The sequence below is a fragment of the Phocoena phocoena genome, chromosome 4, assembly GCF_963924675.1.
Source record: "Phocoena phocoena chromosome 4, mPhoPho1.1, whole genome shotgun sequence".
Taxonomy (NCBI): domain Eukaryota; kingdom Metazoa; phylum Chordata; class Mammalia; order Artiodactyla; family Phocoenidae; genus Phocoena; species Phocoena phocoena.
In genome coordinates, this window is record NC_089222.1 from 119,467,932 (window position 1) to 119,494,282 (window position 26,351).

Here is a 26,351-nt window from a genome sequence, read left to right on the forward strand (position 1 = left end):
CCTGGGGCTAGGGTGAGGGGGAAATGGGGAGTTATTGTCTGACAGGCATAGAGTTTTAGTTTGTGAAGATGAAAATGATTCTGGAGATGGATGGTGGTGGTGGTTGCACAGCAATATGATTATAGTTAACGCCATTGAGTATACACTTAAAAAGGGTTAAAATGGTAAATTTTAAATTTTGTATATTTTACCACAATTTGAAAAAATAATTTAAAAAATATAAGTAGTAAACAACTATGGAGTATTTACCATGAAGTTAATGAAACATGCTTCAAGGTCCCTCTTCTGCACACTTTCTACATTTTGTTGTGATTCATTTCCTAATTCTAAAAAAATTTTCACTTACCTGGTTATTTTGTTTCATTACTTTATTTTCTTGAAGAAGTTCCTTCAAATTTTATAAGCTTTAGATTCTACTGGATCTACTCCTGGTTTTACAGGTAAATATCAGAAAAAAAAATACACAAGTCATGTGTGCACACACGCACACCCGGCACAATGTCATTAAATACATAATGGGACTGTTTGAAAAACTATAACAAATAGAATAATTATATATATAATACATATATATATGAAGAACTAAGATGAAACACATCTTGATTTTAAAAACTGTAAGTGGACCAAACTCAGTTTTTTTTTTCATGGAAAGCATTTTATTTTAAATATAGCAGTGTGTACATGTCAATCCCAAACTCCCATTCCATCCCTCCTCCCCACCTTTCCCCCCTGGTAACCGTAAGTTCATTCTCTAAGTCTGTGAGTCTGTTTCTGTTTTGTAAATAAGTTCATTTGTATCATTTTTTTAAGATTCTGCATATAAGCAATATCATATGATATTTGTCTCTCTCTGTCTGACTTACTTCACTTAGTATGATAATCTCCGGATCCATCCATGTTGCTGCAAATGGCATTATTTCATTGTTTTAAATGAATGAGTAATATTCCATTGTATATATGTACCACATCTTCTTTATTCATTCCTCTGTTGATGGACATTTAGGTTGCTTCCATGTCTTGGCTATTGTAAACAGTGCTGCAATGAACATTGGGATGCATGTATATTTTTGAACCATGTTTTTCTCCGAATATATGCCCAAGAGTGGGATTGCTGGATCATAGGGTAGCTCTGTTTTTAGTTTATTAAGGAACCTCCATACTGTTCTCAACAGTGGGTGCAACCAATTTACTTCCCACCAACAGTGTAGGAGGGTTCCCTTTCCTCCACACCCTCTCCAGCATTTATTGTTTGCAGATTTTTTGGTGATGGCCATTCTGAGTGGTGTGAGGTGATATCTCATTGTAGTTTTAATTTTCATTTCTCTAATATTTAGTGATGTTGAGCACCTTTTCATGTGCCTGTTGGCCATCTGTATGTCTTCTTTGGAGAAATATCTTTTTAGGTCTTCTGCCCATTTTCTGATTGGGTTTTTTTTGGTTTTTGGATATTGAGCTACAATGAGCTGCTTGTAAATTTTGGAGACCAATCCCTTGTTGGTCACATCGTTTGCAAATATTTTCTCCCATTCTGTGGGTTGTCTTTTCATTTTATTTATGGTTTCCTTTGCTGTGCAAAAACTTTTGAGTTTAATTAGGTCCCATTTGTTTACTTTTGTCTTAATTTCCATTACTCTGGGAGATGGATAGAAAAGATATTGCTGCGATTTATGTCAAAGAGTGTTCTGCCTATGTTTTCCTCTAAGAGTTTTATAGTATCTGGTCTTACATTTAGGTCTTTAATCCATTTTGAGTTTATTTTTGTGTATGGTGTTAGTGTTCTAATTTCATTTTTTACATGTAGCTGTCCAGTTTTCCCAGCACCATTTGTTGAAGAGACTGTCTTTCCTCCATTTCATAGTCTTGTCTACTTTGTCATAGATTAATTGGCCATAGGTGCTTGGGTTTATTTCTGGGCTTTCTATCCTGTTCCATTGATCTGTATTTCTGTTTCTGTGATGGTACCATACTGGTTTGAAGACTGTAGCTGATTCCTTCAGCTCCGCTTTTCTTTCTCAAGATTGCTTTAGCTATTCAGGGTCTTCTGTGTCTCCATAAAAATTTTAAGATTTTTGAAACATTATAAATATTAATCTTTATAGTGTGTACCAGAGAATCTCCTAAAACCAAATGACACAGAGAGATTGAAAGTGAAAGATGGGTAATGTGTAGCAGACAAATGAAAATCAAAAATAAATCAGTCACAATCTTAACATCAGACCAGGCAAAATCCAAAGGAAAAAGCAGTATACAACAAAAGCATACTACTATATAATGAATAAGAGTGAAATCCACAGTGAACATCTAACAGATAACTTTCTATGCACAAAAAAGGTATAGCATCAATAATCAACCAGAAAAAAACCTAAAGAAAATACCTGAAGAAAGTGGTATGAATGCATTAGTGGTCGGTAACTTTTATTCACCTTACATGCTCAAGGAGTCATAAAATAAGTTCCAAAATGTAGACTTAGGTATTAAAATTGAGATGTGCTAATTGATATAAAGTTAACTTTGTTCCCTGAGTATAAGAACAAGCCTAAATTTTCTAGTACCCATGGAATATTCACATTAGTATGGGCACACACACACACTAATTGCTGAAACCAGAGTGCTAAGTAAATGGGGAACTATGATTGTCCTGAGGCCAAATGCTATTATCAGGAACCTCGAATTTGGGGGAAATTCATGACCTCTTGGGTCTTCACAAGATGGACAGTTAAATCTGAGAGCCCTGCACAAGATTGGAGACATCTAATATACTATAAGCTCAGTGAGAATCTTGGTTAAAACAGCAGCAACCGTAACAAATGGAACCAGAAGGAGATCTGTCTGTCTCTGCTACAGCTCTGGATAGAGTAAAAATAATATTTGCTGAACCTGATAAGCATAGGCCTGCCTCGCTAATTTACACCACCTGAACTGGTCAGGGGCCCCTCAATTTGAGAAATGAATTTAAAGTTCCAGTTTATTGGTATCCAGGTACTAGCAGAGGCAACCTCTTCTCTGGAGATCCTTAATCTAGCAGCACAAGGATTTCAAAGATTAAAGCCAGCAAATAGATTTAATTCTTAACAAATGACAAATACACAATGAAACAAGTTATGATCAGGAAACAATAGAAGCAACAGGAAAATAATTTGATTTATCACATGCTGGAATAACTAGACAAGAAAAAAATAAAATAAATATGTACAGAATATTTAAGGCAATATAACTTATTGGGAAAATGGTCAAATATCAAAAGACTATAATTGCTCAAATGTCCAGTTAGGCAGAACCAGCAATAGCTTGCCACGGATATAAACATTACATTAATAATAAGTATAGGACGCTCCCCACCATTAGGAAATTTTCAAAGCACAAAATGGTGAAGAAATCCAACTAAAGGACTCTGTAAACTAAACTTTATATGGCAAAAACAAATCTTCCCCCTCCATTCCTGATGGACCAAATTGCAATTTTATTGCTTTTCTTCTAAGAGGCACTGATAATCTCTTATCCAGGAAAATCACCCTTTGAAAGTATGATCTAAATATTAGCCTTTGCTTTCTCTTGCCAAATTCAACTAAAAATCGTGTAAAGGTAATTTTGACATTACTTATGAGACTAATAATGGTAGAGGTGTACACCCTTGGCTATTGTCACAGCTACTATGGCCTGGAGACACATTTCTAAGTTTACAAATTGGCTTATGAGTGTGTTATCTGTCCAACAATTACATCTTTTCACAATGTACTATATAAACTTTACAGTTGGTGAGAAACTTTAATAAGCTTTTTGTAAACTGAGATTACATGGAAAAGGAAATAACATTTTAGTGTTGCCTTGTGGGTCTCTTTTCTTTTAGTTCTCTGAGTCAGCAGCATATACAGGCTCATGTCGTTGAGTGGGTAGCCAAACTCTGCCAACCTTTTGCCCAATGTTAAATTCCTATCTGACAAAGAATCTAGGGCCTTTAAAAAAAAAAAAAAAAAAGTTGTCCCATGTTTACAGTCTTAACAAGTGACAAAATATTGCTCAAATGGAAAAACTTTAATTTGAAAATACAATCAATGCAAACCACAGCTCCTTCATACAGTCTTCAAGAAACACTTCCATTCTCCAGGAAGTTGTGTAATGAATTGGCCATGACTGGATATTGAATGTGGCACTGTAACTATATCTTGAAGCCCCAAGAGTTTAGACTGTTTTTTCTTGAAATGCTTAATTTACCTGTTAAAAGTCTGCACTTTAACAATTTTCTCTCATCTCCTCTACTGGAAGCCTGATAGCCAGGTATTCTGTCTTCTTGTCTCTGGCAGTTACAGCTTGAGCATTTGACCAGTATGAGATTTATAGTCTTAACAACATGACCAAAGGTTACTTGTGCCATTGAAAATATAGCACCGGTGGCTTCACATGTCCTGAGAAAGCCATGTGCAGGGCAGCAGTGACAGGGGGACATCCCAACTCAATGGCTCCCCAATGAGAGCCTTGCTCTTTTCCTGCTGCCTCTCTTTCTTTGCTTCTGCCTGTTGATTTGGCATCCCCATCCATTACGCAAGTTATCAGCCTTCCACTATATTCCTTTATGCTCAGACTAGAGTCCATTTCTATCACTTATAAGAAATAAGCCTGACTGATGTAATATCTCACCTAAAAAGTAAAGTATCTGTCATGATATCCTTTTTTAGTAATTTTTTCCATGTAATGCAGGTGAATTTTCTGTTTGTTGGTACAATTTCACTGTATCCTGATCTCTCCCTGCTTTCTCATTTCTGAATTTGTATACCAATAGAGTACAAGATTAAATTTTTCTAATATATGCTTAACTTTTCTTTTTTTTTATTGTTGTGAAGCAACAGGCACACAAGTATAAGGCACCAGAGCAGAAGCCAGAGGATAGCAGTAGTGAGGCGTTCATCTATTATCAAGTATCCTGGGAATGTGTTTCTTTGGGGCAAACTAAAAAAGAAAAATTTGAATTGTTTGATGCTGAAATCAGCTCCTTAAGAAATTGCAGGCTCTGTTAGATTTAACTCCCAAAGGAAAATATGAAGTACAGAAACAATGACAAAATGAAAAAACGATGGGAAAAGTTGTATACAATAAGGGGAAGTAAAACAACTTTAACATTTTTCAAGTAAGATTTTACTCTGCATCAGGCACTGTTTCAAGTGATTCAGATCAGGGTTTCTTAACTTCAGCCTTGTTGACATAGTGGGTGGGATAATTCTTTGTTGGGAGCACCCATCCTGTGAATGTAGGATGTGCAGCAGCATCCTTGGCCTCTATCCCCTATATCAGTTACACACCCTCAACCTCATTTATGGAAAAAAAAAGTGTTTCTAGACATGGTCAATGTCACCTGGGTAGGGGGCAGGGGAATCATCACTGTTTGAGAACCATTGCTTTAGATGAATTACTCATTTAATCCTCAGAACAAAAAAATGAAGTAGGAATTATCATTACATCTTTTTTACAGATGAAGAAAAGGAGGCACCAATGTTTATAGCTGCAGTCAAACAAACAAACAGCTAATATCAGGAGAGCTGGGATTCAAACCTAGGCAGCCCAACTCCAGAATTTTTGTTCACATTATTTGTCAGTTTTACCCAAAATGGTTGGGCTCAAGGGTTTGTTGATTCAAGGGTTTATTGAATTCATTTAAATATATAATTCATTTTAAAAATACAGTCTGCTAATGTCTTCTGATGTTTCATTTGCAGAAACTCACTTAGGTATTCAGTGCCAGGGAAGGGTTCACAATACCTAAGCTTACGCTTAAGTCATCATTCCTGTATTTTAGATATACTTAAAAAAAGGCTTGGTGGGGAAAAACATGTAGAGATATGACTTTTAAAAGTCAGCATTAGTATCTTCTAAAGTGAAATTAATAGCACATAGACAATTTCAACACCCCCTCCTTTAAATGCATTATAGACCTGAGCTATGAGCAGACTCAGTCCCACCCCAGTACAGACACACTTCACATGTAAGACCACGATTGCCTTGTGAAACCAAAATAGCAAGTCAGATTTTGGCTTAAATCTCTCTAAACTGGAGCATATGCAGTGCTTATATGAGAACTTTGAATATATGGTGTTTCAGTCAATTTTTCTAAATTTCAAAGGCTTTGGGGTTTTTTTTCCCCTCCAAAGCAGAGTGTAGGTAAAAGAGGGGAATGAAATATGGACAAAAAGGGAGTGTGGAAAGGGAAAGTTTGTGAGAAAAAGGAAACGGGAACTGAATGTTTTACTTGAAAGCAATTTTACCCCTTTAGAACATTTTTTAAATTTATGATTTTAAATATTAAAATTTATAATTCTTGAAAATTAAATTTTAAATATCATCTGTAACTTGAGTTGGCAAAGTAATTAGATATATCCTGCCAGGAACTCTACTTCTAGTAAACAAATAAACAAATCTACAGAATGTCCCTTTTTTCCCTAGACTCACAAAAATTTTACAATTGGTTATCTTAATATATTGAAACATGCAATTTTCAAACCTACTTTAAATCTTTGTTTCTTTCTAACTTGGCTAGAACATAAGGATCAGGTGGGATGGAAATTGAAATGTTCTTGCAATTTTAGGAGAAATGGTTCATCAGAGATGAAAATTCCAAACAGCATGCTAAAGCTAATAGAACTTAGTGCCTATGGATTCAGCACAGGCCATAATCGAGTTTTATTTGCCCTTTTAAGGACTTAGGCAAAGCTTTATTCCCTTAGCATAGTACATACAAGGTGCACTTTTCAGCAATCTGACTTCAATTATGGATCTTTTGGAAAGCTAATGATGTCTGTATTGTTAATACTGCCAACATTGTGTCAGTACATAGAAGAACCTGTGATATTAAACATGCTGATGTAAAAATATATGTTATTTCTGTTCAGCTGTGTGCAAACAATCTGGCTGAAGTGTTAGAATTATAGGCAAATCCTCTCCAGAGATAAAAGTAGAATGGAATTCTGTTGAAAGCCAGTAAAACGCTCTCTTCTTTTAAGTGGTTTCTTGGAGTGTCGAGGCCAAAATTTTAGAAGTTAATTACATGCGGTCTGTCACTCAAGACTTTTGGTTAAAGTTATAAATCCTTACTATAATATTCTTATTTTTCGGGGTGGAGAGGGCATCATTAGATATCATTTAGACAATCATTTAGAAAATTTAAAAATCTATACAAATTGAGTTTTGAATAAAATAATTGATGATGTTTAAATTTTAAAGTCAGTGGCAATAACAGTTCTTCAAGCAGCAAGATATAAGGATCTGAGACTCAATATTTTCCATCACCTAATTACTGCAACAAAGCTAAGATCATATTCTTAATGTTTATCCTTCACAGTAAACTTTCATTGATTGGTTATGAGTGTTGGCCATTGTGATGGGTTCCAGATGTTTAAATATAGTGACAGCTCATTGATAAAATGAATTATAGTGACCAAAGTAACAAATGAAAAGCACATTCTTCTAAAAAGTAAAAGGAATGATAAATGTGATATTTAGTCACATATTTAAGGTATCATCCTTCCAGATTAGTTTTTAAATATTTTTATTACTTAGTTCCAAATCTCTTGCCTAATATATCTCCTTTAGACAATAAATTCCCAGTGATATTATATCCCATGTATAAAAATGTTTGTTTGATATTTTCAGAGAATAAACCTTATTTGGCATGAAATTAAAGTATATACTATACATTAAAATTTTCTTTCATTTGCTGGTAATGACCAAAAGCAACAAAATATTTGGTGCAGAATAGAAATTATCTTATCATAACAAAAAAAAAAATGAGGAAGAAAGGTTTTATTATAAAGGAAACCCAAGAAATAGCATATTTAAAAAATTTTCTGCTACCTTAGAATAGTATGGTATATTAATTTAGAGGTAGTCAAGAAAATTATGTGTCAATAAAAAAATAAATATTATTCCAAAGACCGTCACTGCAATATAAATATTAGAATATATTTTTAGAGGCTATTATTTAATAGAATTTTTGTAAAGTTTTAGTAAATAGCTTCACTTATATTACAAAACAGAAATAATACTGTTTTCATCTATATAAACTGTGATGGTGTCTCGTATATAACTTCCATATAATAATAAATATTATTAAATATTTATAAAACAATAAAATAAATATAAGTAGAGATTAAGAAAAGTAATCTTTCTCTAGAGGTCAAATTCTGTGGTGTTTGTGTTTATTGACCCTGTTTTACTTATATTTCCAGTGGAAATGAGTTTGATGATGGTGGAAAAGTGAAGATTTGGCACCCATCTAAGATGAAAGACTCAAGTTTATAATTACATAGCAACATTTAAAGGAGTATTACCTTTCAAAGTAAATTTGTAATGATGGGAAGACTTTCTGGAAAAATCTTTTCATATAAGGCAAAAACAAAGATTATCTTTTTTAACTAAAAAATGATAACGGTGATAAGTAATCCAGGTTCTTGGGCAAGATGTCATCAAAATTTTGACAACGTTAGAAACATTTTTGCAGGGAGGGGAGTTTTGGGGGGAGAATGGCAGATGCACAAGAGATGATTATTAAAAACTTTGATAATCCTTAGTATTAAATGTGATTCAATTATAGAAATAACTCCAAATATAGTAAATCATTGAGCCACCTCACTGAGTACATTTTTGTCTTGTTTTATTTCATTTTTATGGGTGCTGTGACTAATTTTTGCATGATAAACTGTTGCTGAAGATAATTCTAAATGGCCCTGTGGAGTATTTTAAGTTATAATATAAATTGATTTTCTTCTTTGAATGATGTATCTCCTTTGTCTTAGTTTTCTGTTGCTGAATAGAAAATTGAACAAATTTAGTATTGTAAAACAATACCCATTTATTAGCTGTAGGTCAGAGGTATGGGCACAGCATGGCTGGGTTTTCTGCTGAGAATCTCACAAGGCTAAAATCAGAGTGTCATTTTGGCTGCAGTCTCATTCTAGAGGTCCCTAAGCACGCATAGTTTGGGTAGGATTCAGTTCCTTGCAGTTGTGGGACTGAGGTCTCTGTTTCTTTGCTGGCTGTCACCCAGAGGCCACTCTTAGCTTCTAGAAGCCAGCCACATTCCTTGCCATGAGGTTCCTTCCATCTTCAAAACCAACAACAGAGTATTTCCCTCTCATTAAATCACTCTCACACTTTGAATCTCTTTTGCAAGAGCTCGATCCTTTTAAGGGCTTCCTTGATCCGTCAAGCCCACTCAGGATAAATTCCTTATTTTAAGGTCAAATTATTTGGAAACTTAACTACATCTTCAAAATCCCTTTGCGATAGGAGTTCTGCCTACCACATCTCTCCGAACTGAACTCTCCATTTCTTTCAAGCTCTAATCTGCTGCCAGATAGCTCATATTTTTTTTCTAAATCCAAATATAATTATGTTGATCAGCACCATCACCAATGTCATTCCACATGTAAATGCAAGTATTTTTCTGGCTTTCACTTGTTTATCCTTATGATAACACACTTAGCTATTGTTTCTTCAAATATTTTCTGCCTATCATATCTTCATACTTAGTCCTCAAGTTTCATTTCCCTAATTTTAGTAACTTTTTAGACCTTTCTTACTTCCAGGCTCCCTCATGCTTTGGATGCTTATTTCTCCAAACATATTAGCTACTTCTCCACTATACAAGTATATTATAATTTTAGGTTCATTAAGATTCCAGCTTGGCCATCATACCCAAGAAACTTTCCTATCACCTTGCCACCATCCTTTGGTCTGGGACAGATGTCTTGTCTCTGTGATCCCATAGGACTTGTGTGAATCTCCTAACATCATTCTGCACTTTAGTTGCCTGTTATTCTCTCTACCTCACTGGACTGTAACTCTCTCGAGGAAGAACCTTTCTGAACTTTCTCCCATATCTCAATTGTTGTATTCCTGGTGTCAGACATAGTGCCTGTGACCAAAATTTGTCAAATTCATGAAATTTTGACACTTTCCAATTGTTTACATCATGTGTATAAAACACAAATAAATGGACTATTCTGTATTCTGGTTATTTCAGTTGCCTTATGGATTAGATAAGATCACTTCCACAGAGCTAATGCAATAGTTGGCTAAGTAAATGTTTATTATGTTTGTACAACTGGGAACAGGGTATTAATTGCACCTTTATTTTGCCCAGTTAGTTAGTAGAATAGATAATGTTGGAACCTGGATCAAAAAGGACCTCATAAGTTCAACCAAAAGGACGCCACAAATGCATAATTAATGAGGCAAAAAGATAAACTTTTAATGAAGTTAAAAACTCAAATAGATGTTATCTTTGTTTTAAAATATTGGATTTATCTTGGCTGCAAGATATCCTTTATATCCTAGGTTGTATTTTCTTTTATTTTAATTTATTACTTTAAGAAAGTTTCCAGGGTGAGATAATTCCTTTAAGAATTGATTCTCCTAGGTCTACCAGGCACACGAAAGCATTTATATAGTTTCTTTTATCAACACTGATTAAATACTAACTTTTTTTTTCTTTTTAGTGAATGGCAAATAAATAAGCTCTTAATTTCTTCATATGTTATGCACTGATTGTACCTTTTTTTTTTTTTTTTTTGCGGTACGTGGGCCTCTCACTGTTGTGTTCTCTCCCGTTGCGGAGCACAGGCTCCGGATGCGCAGGCTCAGCGACCATGGCTCACGGGCCCAGCCACTCCACGGCATGTGGGATCTTCCCGGACCGGGGCACGAACCCGTGTCCCCTTCATCGGCAGGCGGACTCTCAACCACTGCGCCACCAGGGAAACCCTGATTGTACCATTTTATAGGCATTTTATCATGCATGTGTAGACATTGAGGAGTTAGTATTAGTTTTGCTAACAAAATATTGATCCTACAATGCAGATAGTACAATTATAGAAACAATTCTTAAGAAAAGTAATCTATTGAGAGAAATGAAGTCCCCATCATCAAATACAACATACACACACACACACACACACACACACACACACACACACATACACACACATCACCCAAATTAAAAATATATGTATATTTTTAGGGCAAATTTTCTTGTTGATACTGAAGAGTGAGAACATGCCCCTTTCTGCTGAATCATTTCAAGTATAAGCAATTGTATTTGTTTTTGGGGGGGAAATGCTTTAAGTATTAGCATGTATAAATTAAGTAATAAGAAGTACCTCATCCGGTGTTTACACAACACTTCAGCAAGCTATAGTAACAAAATCATATAAACCCATTGCACAAGTGTAGAAAAACAATTTACACCTGGCTTCTCTCTGAATGTGTTATCAAGTCTTTCATTAAATGAAAAAATTCAACACTACTTTTTCATTCAGAAGCATGCTTTAAATAGCCACTCCTTTCTACATTCCACTTTTAAGCAATTGACAGTTTACATTAGTTATCAAAAGCTTGTGTTCTTAGGAAAATTCTAAGTAAAATAAACATTTATAGGTGACTTTCACACATCTGAAAATATTTGTTTGAGAATTGATCATGCCTTTTAAACGTGGTGATCTGACAAAAAATTTATTTTCTATTCTGTATCTCATTTTTACTTATGAGTATTTAAGTTCTCCCAAAGATTATCTTAATTGTCATACTTGCTTTAAAAATAACTTCTTTGAATTATACTTTCTATAATTTTCTTTCTTCAAATAGTAATAACTTTACCCTTGAATCTTACACTATTACAACAAGGACAAGATTTTTCTTCCAGGATATCTTCACATGTAATTATCAGTTATTCTTTGCCTTGATTTGTTAAATTGCATTCAAATAAAGTCTATTTTAAAACTCAAATTTTAAAAATTCCATGTGAGAAACTTTAGAAATGTGAAATTTATATTGATCTTCTTCTGACCCAACAAAAAGTGAAATGCTAGTGCTAGTTCTTAGTCTTGACCATTTACTAGAAATACCTGGGCAGCGGGGTTGCAGAAGACTCCTTATATTCTGGCTGCACCTCAGGACAATTGTATCACATTGAAGTGTGGGAACTTGGCACCAATATTTTTAAGAATTTCTAGAAGTTTCCAATGTGCAAACAGGATGGGGAACCACTACTCTAATCTGGTGGTTTTCACTTTTCTGCACATTAGAATTATCTATGGAGCTTTCAAAACTTCTTTTAAAAAATCCAAACCATACTCCATACCAATCAAATCAGGTAGAGTGGACATGAGGATCAGCAGTTTTTAAGTGTTCCAGATAATTCCAATGTGTAGCCAAGTTTGAGAACTAGTGCTTTGGATTGAAAATCAGTTTAGATATATTTGTCTTTTGTATTATGTGCTGTGGTTTTATGAGATAGGGAGGTGGTGGGAAAGATGGTAAGAAGGGAAAGAATGATCACTGCAATTTTAAGAAATGCTCTTTTGTAGATTCTGTCTATTTAAGAGCAATTTAATTAAAACTTAACTTGTACTGAAGGTGAAACACATGTAACAGAGACTTTTGCATGAAAACAAAATAAAAATGTTTAATGAAGATCTGAAAAGTTTAGGAGGGGAGCATGTAAACCACTATGTAAATCACCCTTTATATTTTTCACAGATGAAATACATAATAAAGGGGACAGACATATGCTAAATAAAGCAGCAGTTCTAGAACTTTTATTTTCTTTCCTTATACATTGTGCCCTTTGTTGAAAAACTAAGTGATAGTTTATTTTTTTATATCCTTAGGTTGTATGAGATGTAACATTTTCAAAACCTGTTCTGACATTTTAGTCTGAATTGAACTTGGATTCTTCCAAGTTCTATTACCATATAGATTAAGTTTCAATCCAAGTTTTAAACTTTCAGTTATGCTTTTTCAATAAGCATTCCAAAGAAAAGCTACAGTCAGGTCAATTTCTTAAAATGTGCTACAAAAAAGAAGCCAAAATAATCATGAACTTTCCCCCCATAATCATTATATTTATTCCTACATATGTCCAAATAATATTTTATGTAGTTCATAGTCAACTGTAGACATGCCCAATATTTTCTTTGTGCAATTCCTTCTGTAGCAAGTAAACTGCCAATTCAATACAATTTAAAAGATATATAAATTCTAAAATATGGAACAAATTAAATTTTGAATAAGTTTTCTTATTCCTTGGTGAGAAGGGCTGTGAAAAATATATATTGAAATTTGGAACAAAAGTAAGAATTTTACTAAACAGCTCCTTCATGTTCTTAAACTCCTGTTTCTACATGTGTCATCAAAATCACTATCTAGCCCTCAAGGGGTATTATATTTTATTGAAGTGAAGATACTCTTTGCAAGGCTTCTACACCACACACACACACTCACACAAACACACACACACACACAAACCACATAAAGTTTTCCTAACAATCATTTCTCTACTGGCTTTTTGAAATTATGGGAGTAATTATATTTCTACTCCCTGATTTTGACCATATTTCAATGATCAAACATTGTAGAAACAGGATTGAAACACATCCATGCTTTAATCAACATCATTCTCCCTGCTGGAGCTATCATTTGCATCAAGGTCAAACATATGAGCTCAGATTGAAAATCATTCAAAAAGCTAGAATAACTGTGGCAAGGCATTTAACCAAGATTCTACATGATCAGCCAAAAACAACTTGTGCCTTTCACTCTTTTTGGTGATTTTACTCACACACCCCTAGGTTTAAATTGGATTGGTTTTTTGGAGATAAGTGTCTGTACCTTATGTACAGACACTTAAGTGTCTGATGACTTCCTAAAGCCCTGTTGAGCACATGACTCAATGAATTGGGAGGAGTCCTCTATGTTAGAAAACTTATGCTTTCATGTCAATGGAAACTCTTGCTATGACCTTAAACCTTCTGTTTGATCTGCTGTGGAGCCCTAGCTGAATCCTTGTATCAGCCGTGAGGCATACTGAATAAAAATTATTGAAATGTCATGCTTGTGGAACAGTGTGTAGATCTTTGAGCTACTGGATGAACCAACCTTAAATTTAATGTCTCTGCTTCCTGATCTTTTAAAAAAAAATAGCTATCAGAGATGAAATTATTTATATTGCCCTTGAATATATAGTTTAGGAATTAGCCTGACTCAATCCAGTCATTTTGGAAATGTTTTTATCAGTAGATAGAAGATGAGTTTTGACATTAGCCAGGCATAAGTATGAGCTTCATCACTCACCGGCTCTCTAACAATGGGTAAATCATGTAATTTCTTAATGCTTTAGTTTCTTCATTACAAAATGGAAATAATAAAACTACCTAGGAGTTTGTGAGATGCAGTTAAATAGGACACAGTTTGTAATTACCTAACGTAGCAAATTGCACACATTAGGCACCAAACTCATATAACCTTTCCTGCTTTATAAATGTAAGGAAAGAGAATTCTGGATCTGAGAGTAGGCTGATTTGAAGTGATAAAATAAACAATATCAGAGAGGTAAAAATAAAAACTATATAAAACTAATATATTTTTCAACTGTTCTATGTAATTGCGTTCCCTTTCTTTCTTTGACCCACTTTCTACTTGTTTGTCTCACTCCTCTGGAGGATTGTACGCACGTCTATTCAGCCTAACCTTCCCACAGGCACAGATGCATACTCTGGCTTTCATGCCTAAAAATATTTTAAAACAAATATATGCAGTTTAGATCAAAATATATACATAATTGTTTATAAATATTTTGAGAAATATATTTTCTCAAATATCTATAAGAATATCTCTGAACAATGTACCTTTACACTCAGTAGCAATGGCAAAAATGTGATAAATCAAGAAAACTAGGAACCACCCTTACATTCCTGACTTATCGAAAAGCACATGCACTCATGCTTCTGATGTGCTGACATAAACACATCACCACAATGTTTCAAAGACGAAGGTGTGCGGTATGGCAGTCTTAGTGAAAAACTTATCAGTGCACTTATTAAGAAACCCTATTAGGGCCATTTCAATATAGCTACTATTTTACTTACTATTTTTGAAATATTTATTTACTTATTTGGCTGCTCTGGGTCTTAGTTGCATCATGTGGGATCTTTGCTGCAGCATGAATGACATCGTTCCCTGACCAGGGATGGAACACAGGCCCCCTGCACTGGGAGCATGGAGTCAAGCATTGGACCATCAGGGAAGTCCCTATTTTACTTGGAGCCACGGAAGAGAGCACAGCAACAGGGGTGCAGAGGGCAAATCAGAAAGATTCCCACACAGAGGATTGGTGCCGACCAGCACTCACCAGCCCGAGAGGCTTGTCTGCTCACCCGCCGGGGCGGGCGGGGACTGGGAGCTGAGGCTCTGGCTTCGGAGGTCAGATCCCAGGGAGGGGACTGGGGTTGGCTGCGTGAACACAGCCTGAAGGGGGCTAGTGCACCACAGCTGGCTGGGAGGGAGTCTGGGAAAAAGTCTGGAACTGCCTAGGAGGCAAGAGACCATTGTTTTGGGGTGCACTAGGAGAGGGGATTCAGAGCACCACCTAAACGAGCTCCAGAGACAGGTGCAAGCCACGGCTATCACCGTAGACTCCAGAGACAGGCATGAACCCCTAACACTGCTGCTGCAGCCACCAAGAAGCCTGTGTGAGAGCACAGGTCACTATCCACACCTCCCTTGCCGGAAGCCTGTGCAGCCCGCCACTGCCAGGGTCCTGTGATCCACGGACAAGTTTCCCGGGAGAACACACGGCACATCTCAGGCTGGTGCAACGTCATGCTGGCCTCTGCTGCTGTAGGCTAGCCCCGCATTCCATACCCCTCGCTCCCCCACGGCCAGAGTGAGCCAGAGACCCCTAATCAGCTGCTACTTTAACCCTGTCCTGTCTGAACAAAGAACAGATGCCATTAGGTGACCTACATGCAGAGGTGGGGCCAAAAAAGCTGAACCCCAGGAGCTGTGCAAACAAAGAAGAGAAAGGGAAATCTCTCCCAGCAGCCTCAGGAGCAGCCGATTAAATCTCCACAATCAACTTGATGTACCCTGCATCTGTGGAATACCTGAACAGACAACGAATCATCCCAAAATTGAGGCAGTGGAGTTTGGGAGGAATTGTCGACTTGGGGTTGGCTTTCTGAATCTAACTTGTATCTGGTCTTATGTTTATCTTAGTTTAGTATTTAGAGTTTATTACCATTGGTAGATTTCTTTATTGATTTTGTTGCTCTCTTCCTTTTATATATATATATATATATATATATATTTTCCACTTTTTCTCTTTTTGTGAGTGTGTACGTGTTTACTTCTTTGTGTGATTTTGTCTGTAAGCTTTGCTTTTACCATTTGTCCTAGGGTTCTGTTTGTACATTTTTTTTTTAGTATAGTTTTTCACACTTGTTATTATTGGTGGATTTGTTTTTTTTGGTTTGGTTGCTCTCTTCCTTCTTTCGTTTTTTTAATTACTTTTTATTTTAATAACTGTATTTTATGTTTTTCTTTCTTTCTTTTTTTCTCCCTTTTATTCTGAGCCATATGGCTGACAGGGTCTTCATGCTCCAGCCAGGTTTCAGGTCTGTGCTTCTGAGTTGGGAGAGCCGAGTTCAGGACATTGGTCCACGAGAGACCTCCCAGCTCCATGTAATATCAAAAGGCAAAAGCTCTCCCAGAGATCTCCATCACAAAGCTACGACCCAGCTCCACTCATCAACCAGCAAGCTATAGTGCTGGACACCCTATGCCAAACAACTAGCAAGACAGGAACACAACCCCACCCATTAGCTGAGAGGATGCCTAAAATCATAACAACATCACAGACACCCCCAAAACACACCACCACATGTGGTCCTCCCCACCAGAAAGACAGATCCAGCCTCACTCACCAGAACAGAGACAACCTACCCTCCACCAGGAAGCCTACACAACCCACTGAACCAACCTTGTCACTGGGGACAGACACCAAAAGCAACGGAAACTATGAACCTGAAGCCTGCAAAAAGGAGACCCAAAACACAGTACGTTAACACAGAAACACACAGCAGATGAAGGAGCAAAGTAAAAACACACCAGATCAAACAAATGAAGAAGAAATAAGCAATCTACCTGAAAAGGAATTCAGAGTAATGGTAGTAAAGATGATCCAAAACCTTGGAAATATAACGCAGAAAATACAAGAAAAGTTTAAGAAGGACCTAGAAAAACTAAAGAACAAACAAACAATGATGAACTACACAATAATTGCAATTAAAAATTCTCTAGAAGGATTCAATAGCAGAATAACTGAGGCAGAAGAATGGATAAGTGACCTGAAAGATAAAATCGTGAAAATAACTACTGCAGAGAAGAATAAAGAAAAAAAGAATGAAAAGCATTGAGGACAGTCTTAGAGACTTCTGGGACAATATTAAACACATGAACATTCTAATTATAGTGGTCCCAGAAAAAAGAAACGGACTGAGGAAATATTTGAAGAGATTAGAGTTGAAAACTTCTTTAATATGGGTAAAGAAATACTCAATCAAGTCCAGGAAGCACAGAGAGTCCCATACATGATAAAGCCAAGGAGAAACATGTCAAGACACATAGTAATCAAGCTATCAAAAATTAAATACAAAGAAAAAATATTAAAAGCAGCAAGGAAAAAACAACAAATAACATACAAGGGAATCCACATAAGGTTAACAGCTGATCAGCAGAAACTCTGCAAGCCAGAAGGGTGTGGCAGGACATATTTAAAGAGATAAAAGGGGAAAATCTACAACCAAGATTACTCTACCCAGCAAAGATCTCATTCAGATTTGACAGAGAAATTAAAACCTTTACAGACAAGCAAAGCTAAGAGAATTCAGCACCACCAAACCAGCTTTACAACAAATGCTAAAGGAATTCTCTAGGCAGGAAACACAAGAGAAGGAAAAGACCAACAGTAACAAAATGAAAACAATTAAGGAAATTTTAATAGGAACATGCATACTGATAAGGACATTAAAACTAAATGGATTAAATGCTCCAATCAAAAGACACAGACTGGCTGAAAGGATACAAACACAAGACACATATATATGCTGCCTACAAGAGAAAACTTCAGACCAAGGACACATACAGATTGAAAGTGAGGAGATGGAAAAATATATTCTATGCCAATGGATATAAAAAGAGAGCTGGAGTAGCAATTCTCATATCACACAAAATAGACATTAAAATAAACAGTATTAGAAGAGACAAAGAAGGACACTACATAATGATCAAGGGATTGATTCAAGAAGAAGATATAGCAATTGTAAATATTTATGCACCCAACATAGGAGCACCTCAATACATAAGGAAAATGCTAACAGACATAAAAGGGGAAATTGACAGTAACACAATCATAGTAGGGGATTTTAACATCCCACTTTAACCACTGGACAGATCATCCAAAATGAAAATAAATAAGGAAACACAAGCTTTAAATGATATATTAAACAAGATGGACATAATTGATATTTATAGGACATTCCATCCAAAAACAACAGAATACACATTCTCCTCATGTGCTCATAGAACATTCTCCAGGATAGATCATATCTTAGGCTACAAATCAAGCCTTGCTAAACTTAAGAAAATTGAAATTGTATCAAGTATCTTTTCTGACCACAATGCTATGAGTCTAGATATCAACTATGGGAAAAAATCTGTAAAAAATGCAAACACATGGAGGCAAAACAATACACTACTTAATAACCAAGAGATCACTGAAGAAATCAAAGAGGAAATAAAAAAATACCTAGAAGCAAATGACAATGAAAACACGATGACCCAAACCTATGGGATGCAACAAAAGCAGTTCTAAGATGGAAGTTTATAGCAAAAAAATCCTACTTCAAGAAACAAGAAACCTCTCAAATAAACAACCTACCTTACACCTAAAGCAATTAGAGAAAGAAGAACAAAAAAACCCCCAGAAGTTTTCACAAGGAAAGAAATCATAAAGATAAGATCAAAAATAAATGAAAAAAAATGAAGGAAATAATAGCAAGGATCAATAAAAATAAAAGCTGGTTCTTTGAGAAGATAAACAAAATTGATAAACCATTGGCTAGACTCATCAAGAAAAGAAGAGAGAAGACTCAAATCAATAGAAATAGAAATGAAAAAGGAGAAGTAACAACTGACACTGCAGAAATACAAAGGATCATGAGAGATTAATACAAGCAACTTATGCCAGTAAAGTGGACAACCTGGAAGAAATGGACAAATTATCAGAAAAGCACAAGCTTCTGAGACTGAACCAGGAAGAAATAGAAAATATAAATAGATCTATAAGCACTGAAATTGAAACTGTGATTAAATATTTTACAACAAAGAAAAGCCCGGGACCAGATAACTTCACAGGCGAATTCTTTCAAATATTGAGAAGAGCTAACACCTACTTTCTCAAACTCTTCTAAAATATAGGAGAGGGAGGAACACTCCCAAACTCATTCTTTGAGACCACCATCACCCTGACACCAAAACCAGACAAAGATATCACAAAGAAAGAAAACTACAGGCCAATATCACTGATGAACATAGATGCAAAAATCCTCAACAAAATACTAGTAAACAGAATCTAATAGCACATTAAAAGGATCATACACCATGATCAAGTGAGGTTTATTCCAGGAATGCAAGGATTCTTTAATATACGCAAATCAATCAATGTGATAAAACATATTAACAAACTGAAGGAGAAAAACCATATGATAATCTCAATAGATGCAGACAAAGCTTTTGACAGAATTTAACACCAATTTTTGATAAACACCCTCCAGAAAGTAGGCATAGAGTGAACTTAACTCAACATAATACAGACCATATATGACAAACACACAGCTAACATCATTCTCAGTGGTGAAAAAGTGAATTCATTTCCTCTAAGATCAGGAACAAGACAAGGCTGTCCTCTATCACCACTATTATTCAACATAGTTTTGGAAGTCTTAGCCACAACAATCAGAGAAGAAAAATAAATAAAAGGAATCCAAATCAGATATGAAGAAGTAAATCTGTCACTGTTTGCAGATGAGATGATACTATGCATACAGAATCCTACCAGAAAACTACTAGCGCTAATCATTGAAGTTGGTAACGTAGCAGGATACAAAATTAATGCACAGAAATCACTTGCATTCCTAAACACTAATGATGAAAAATCTGAAAGACAAATGAAGGAAACACTCCCACTTACTACTGCAACCAAAAGAATAAAATTCCTAGGAATAAACCTACCTAAGGAGACAAAAGATCTGTATGCAGAAAACTATAACACATGGATGAAAGAGATTAAAGATGATAAAAACGGATAGAGAGATATACCGTGTTCTTGGGTAGGAAGAATCAACATTGTGAAAATGACTCTACTACCCAAAGCAATCTACAGATTCGGTGCAATCACTATCAAACTACCAATGGTATTATTCACAGAAATAGAACAAAAAATTTCACAATTTGTATGGAAACACAAAAGACTTCAAATAGCAAAACGAATCATGAGAAAGAAAATCAGAGCTAGAAGAATCAGGCTTCAGAACTTCAGACTATACTACAAAGCTACAGTAATCAAGACAGTATGGTACTGGCACAAAAACAGAAGTATACATCAATGGAACAGGATGGAAAGCTCAGAGATAAACCCATGCACATATGGTCACCTTATTTTTTTTTGGGGGGGGGTATGCAGGCCTCTCACTGTTGTGGCCTCTCCCATTGTGGAGCACAGGCTCCGGACGCGCAGGCTCAGCAGCCATGTCTCACGGACCTAGCTGCTCTGCGGCATTTGGGATCTTCCCGGGCCGGGGCATGAACCCGTGTTCCCTGCATCGGCAGGTGGACTCTCAACCACTGCACCACCAGGGAAGCCCTGGTCACCTTATCTTTGATAAAGGAGGCAAGAGTATACAATGCAGAAAAGACAGCCGCTTCAATAAGTGGTGCTGGGAAAACTGGACAGCTACATGTTAAAGAATGAAATTAGAACACTCTCTAACTCCATACACAAATATAAACTCAAAATGGATTAAAGACATAAATATAAGGCCATATACTATAAAATTCTTAGAGGAAAACATAGGCAGAACACTATGATATAAATCACAGCAAGATCCTTTATGACCCACCTCCTAGAGAAATGGAAATCAAAACAAAAATAAACAAATGGGACCTAATGAAACTTAAAAGCTTTTACACAGCAAAAGAAAACATAAATAAGACGAAAAGGCAAACCTCAGAATGGGAAAAAATATTTTCAAATGAAGCAACGGACAAAGGATTAATCTCCAGAATTTACAAGCCTCTCATGCAGCTCAATATCAGAAAAACAAACAACTCAATCTAAAAATGGGAAGAAGACCTAAATAGACATTTCTCCAAAAAAGATATACAGATTGCCAACAAACACATGAAAAGATGCTCAACATCATTAATCATTAGAGAAATGCAAATCAAAACTACAATGAGGTATCACCTCTCTCCAGTTGGAACAGCCATCATCAAAAAAATCTACAAACAATAATTGCTGGAGAGGGTGTGGAGAAAAGACAACCCTCTTGCACTGTTGGTGGGAATGCAAATTGATACAGCCACTATGGAGAACAGTATGGAGGTTCCTTAAAAAGCTAAAATAGAACTACCATAAGCAAGCAATCCCACTACCGGGCATATACCCTGAGAAAACCATAATTCAAAACGAGTCATGTACCACAATGTCCATTGCAGCCCTTTTTACAATAGCCAGGACATGGAAGCAACCTAAGTACCCATTTACAGATGAATGGATAAAGAAGATGTGGCACATATATACAATGGAATATTACTCAGCCATAAAAAACAAAATTGACTTATTTCTAGTGAGGTGGCTGGTCCTAGAGCCTGTCATACAGAGTGAAGTAAGTCAGAAAGAGAAAAACAAATACCGTATGCTAATGCATATATATAGAATCTAAAAAAAAAAAAGTAGTTTTGAAGAACCTAGGGACAGGACAGGAATAAAAATGCAGATGTAGAGAGTGGACTTGAGGACATGAGGAGGAGGAAGGTTAAGCTGGGACGAAGTGAGAGAGTGGCATGGAAATATATACCCTGCCAAATGTAAAATAGATAACTAGTGGGAAGCAGCCTCATAGTACAGGGAGATCAGCTTGGTGCTTTGTGACCACCTAAAGGGGTGATATAGGAAGGGTGGGAGGGAGACACAAGAGGGAGGAAATATGGGGTATATGTATATGTATAACTGATTCACTTTGTTATAAAGCAGAAACTCACACACCATTGTAAAACAATTATACTCTAATAAACGTGTTAAGAATAATAATAACCTAAAAGCTTTTGTATGGCAAAGGAAAAATATTCAATAGAATTAGAGGACAACCTCAAAGAATTAGAGAAAATATTTGCAAACCAAAAAGAAAAAATAAAGTTTGTTGAAATAGATTTAGGTATCTATTTTCCCCATCTCATGTTCATAACGTTCCCTGTATAAAGACTTCTGACCACTCTTCATCCCTAGCCTTTGAGGACTTCAGCTAGAACTATGTATGTAACTATTCAGCTCTATTACCTGTATAAATAGTTTTGTGACACCACAAAACTATTCTATGTACCAACTATAACTGTAATGCTTTTTGGCCTCAATCCTTAGATTTCTGCTCTTTTCTTTCACTTTAATTTTATTTTGAAAAGTATTGAATATCAGCCTTCAAATGGTCATATTAAAATGCTTCATTCTAATCATGGGAAAAACATCAGACGAATCCCAGCTGAGGGACATCCTATGAAATACCGAACCAGTACTCCTCAAAATGATGAAGGTCGTTAAAGACAGGAAACAACCTAATTGTCCATCATCAGATGAATGGATAAAGAAGATGTGGCACATATATACAATGGAATATTACTCAGTCATAAAAAGAAACGAAATTGAGCTATTTGTAATGAGATGGATAGACCTAGAGACCGTCATACAAAGTGAAGTAAGTCAGAAAGAGAAAGACAAATAGCGTATGCTAACACATATACATGGAATTTAAGGGAAAAAAATGTCATGAAGAACCTAGGGGTAAGACAGGAATAAAGACACAGACCTACTAGAGAATGGACTTGAGGATATGGGGAGGGAGAGGGGTAAGCTGTGACAAAGCGAGAGAGAGGCATGGACATATATACACTACCAAAGGTAAGGTAGATAGCTAGTGGGAAGCAGCCGCATAGCGCAGGGAGATCAGCTCGGTGCTTTGTGACTGCCTGGAGGGGTGGGATAGGGAGGGTGGGAGGGAGGGAGACGCAAGCGGGAAGAGATATGGGAACATATGTATATGTATAACTGATTCACTTTGTTATAAAGCAGAAACTAACACAACATTGTAAAGCAATTATACTCTAATAAGGTTGTAAAAAAAAAAAAAAAAAGAAAGGAAATTCTGAGAAACTGTCACAGTCAAGGTAACATGGCTACTTAATATAATGCGGTATCCTGGATGGGAACCTGGAGCAGAAAAAAGAAGATTAGATTAAAAATGGAATAAAGGTATGGATTTTAGTTGATAATAATGTATCAACATCATTTGATTGTAACAAATATACTACACTAGTATAATATGTTAGTAATAGGGGAAACAATGTGGGGTATATGGGGACTCTGTACCATCTTTCCAATTTTTCTGTGAATCTAAAACTATTCTAAAATAAAAATTTAATTTAATGCTGCCTTTTTGCTATTCATATGGGTATTTGGTGTCAATTTGAAATCTTAAAATAGTGTTCAGATTCAAAGCAACAAGTGGTTATTCATCATTCAGCATGGAAAATTTCCTTGCTCTTGAAATTTACTATCTTGTGCAGATAATATGTATACATAAGAAATATTTAAAAGACCAACCCAAGAGCAATGTATAATTAAGGGATAAAATGAGGAAATAAGACCCAAAAAATCTTAGCATTGAGAGGTAAATGTGCTAAAAAGTGAGAATTCTTAGAAAGTACTTTAGGGAGGTAGAGCAGTACTGTCCAATAGAACCTTCTGTGATGATGGAAATAATTCTGTGTGTAGCCACAATAATAATACGTAGCCACAAAACATAGGTGGCCTCCAAGCACTTAAAACATGGCTAGTGTGATTGAAGAACTAAATGATTTATTTTACTCAATTTAAATTAGTTAGTGCAGGTTAGCATATGAACTGAACACAAAAGTCTTTTCAGTGCAAAGATGCATTATAGTTAAGTGAAAAACACTACATTTGTGGAGCAGTAAGTAGATCTTTGAGTTATTGAATCAACCAATGCTAAACCCTGGCTCACATCTGTACTTCTGATTTGAGCCAACTCATTTTCTACGTAGCCCAGATTTAACAGGCATTTCTACTATATGTAGCCAAAAGTACCAAAACTTATCCATGAGGATTAAATGAGAAAGTAATATGTGAAGTACCAGTCGTTACCTAGTAGATCCTAGATTCTCAGCAAATGACATTCCTTCCCTTGCTCTCCTCTTTAATCAAGTCACCTTCCTTGTATCCCTTGCATTTGTGCTTCCATGATTTTGCTCTCAGCATGTTCCCTTCTCACCCACGTCACCTATTCGAATCCTTCCCATCCTTTTAGTCCCAGCTCAACTGGAGCCTTTTACAAAGCTAATCAGCTCATGAGGAAGTCTCATCTTAGCCTCTACATCGCTTGCACCCAATATGCCTCGTCTGAGTCAATACCTGTCCTGTATTCCCCGCCAACAAAGTCCTTTCGAGCAGAAGCTAGAGGGTCAGTTGGAGTCCCTGTATGTTCTGAATTGGAGTTGAAAGTGAAGTTCTTTTTACTTTCTCTTCTTGGACTTGGAAGGAGGGAATCCTAGAGCTTCTGCTGGTTATGAGAGAATGAGACTTCCCTGTAGATGAAAAAAGATGAAGGAAGGAGCGACAAAAGCAGGGATGAGAGCATGCAAGGCCCAGGTTCTAAAAATTGCAGATTTTCCCCACATATGCCCTTGTCTTTTCAGCTGTTCTTTTAATCCCCTCAACTGCCCCTACTTATTCAATAAGCCCTCTTTTATCTTAAATTATTTAACATTAGATTTCTGTCCAGCTACTCAATTTGTGTGTTTCTCTTCATGCCAAAATATTTAGAAAAATGTGTTTATTTTTACTTTCTGTACTTCCTTACCTTACCTTCCTTTTTATCTTTTACCCACTGAAATCAGGTTTTTATCTTCACCATACTTCTGAAGTCACTTATATAAAATTTAGGTATAATATCTATCTTCAAAATCGAATGTTAAATTCTCAGTCTTTCTCTTAACCTCTCAGCAATATTTTTTTTTTTAAACATCTTTATTGGGGTATAATTGCTTTACAATGGTGTGTTAGTTTCTGCTTTACAACAAAGTGAATCAGCTATACATATACATATGTTCCCATATGTCTTCCCTCTTGCGTCTCCCTCCCTCCCACTCTCCCCATCCCACCCTTCCAGGCTGTCACAAAGCACCGAGCTAATATCCCTGTGCCTTGCGGCTGCTTCCCCCCAGCTATCTACCTTACTACGTTTGTTAGTGTGTATATGTCCATGACTCTCTCTCGCCCTGTCAAAACTCACCCCCCCCCATACCCTCAAGTCCGTTCTCCAGTAGGTCTGCGTCTTTATTCCTATCTTACCCCTAGGTTCTTCATGACATTTTTTTCCCTTAAATTCCATATATATGTGTTAGCATACGGTATTTGTCTTTTTCTTTCTGACTTACTTCACTCTGTATGACAGACTCTAGGTCTATCCATCTCATTACAAATAGCTCAATTTCATTTCTTTTTAAGGCTGAGTAATATTCCATTGTGTATATGTGCCACATCTTCTTTATCCATTCATCCGATGATGGGCGCTTAGGTTGTTTCCATGTCCTGGCTATTGTAAATAGAGCTGCAATGAACATTTTGGTACATGACTCTTTTTGAATTTTGGTTTTCTCAGGGTATATGCCAAGTAGTGGGATTGCTGGGTCATATGGTAATTCTATTTGTAGTTTTTTAAGGAACCTCCATACTGTTCTCCACAGTGGCTGAACCAATTCACATTCCCACCAGCAGTGCAAGAGTGTCCCCTTTTCTCCACACCCTCTCCAGCATTTATTGTTTCTAGATTTTTTGATGATGGCCATTCTGACTGGTGTGAGATGATATCTCATTGTAGCTTTGATTTGCATTTCTCTAATGATTAATGATGTTGAGCATTCTTTCATGTGTTTGTTGGCATTCTGTATATCTTCTTTGGAGAAATGTCTGTTTAGGTCTTCTGCCCATTTTTGGATGGGGTTGTTTGTTTTTTTGTTATTGAGCTGCATGAGCTGCTTGTAAATTTTGGAGATTAATCCTTTGTCAGTTGCTTCATTTGCAAATGTTTTCTCCCATTCTGAGGGTTGTCTTTTGGTCTTGGTTATGGTTTCCTTTGCTGTGCAAAAGCTTTGAAGTTTCATTAGGTCCCATTTGTTTA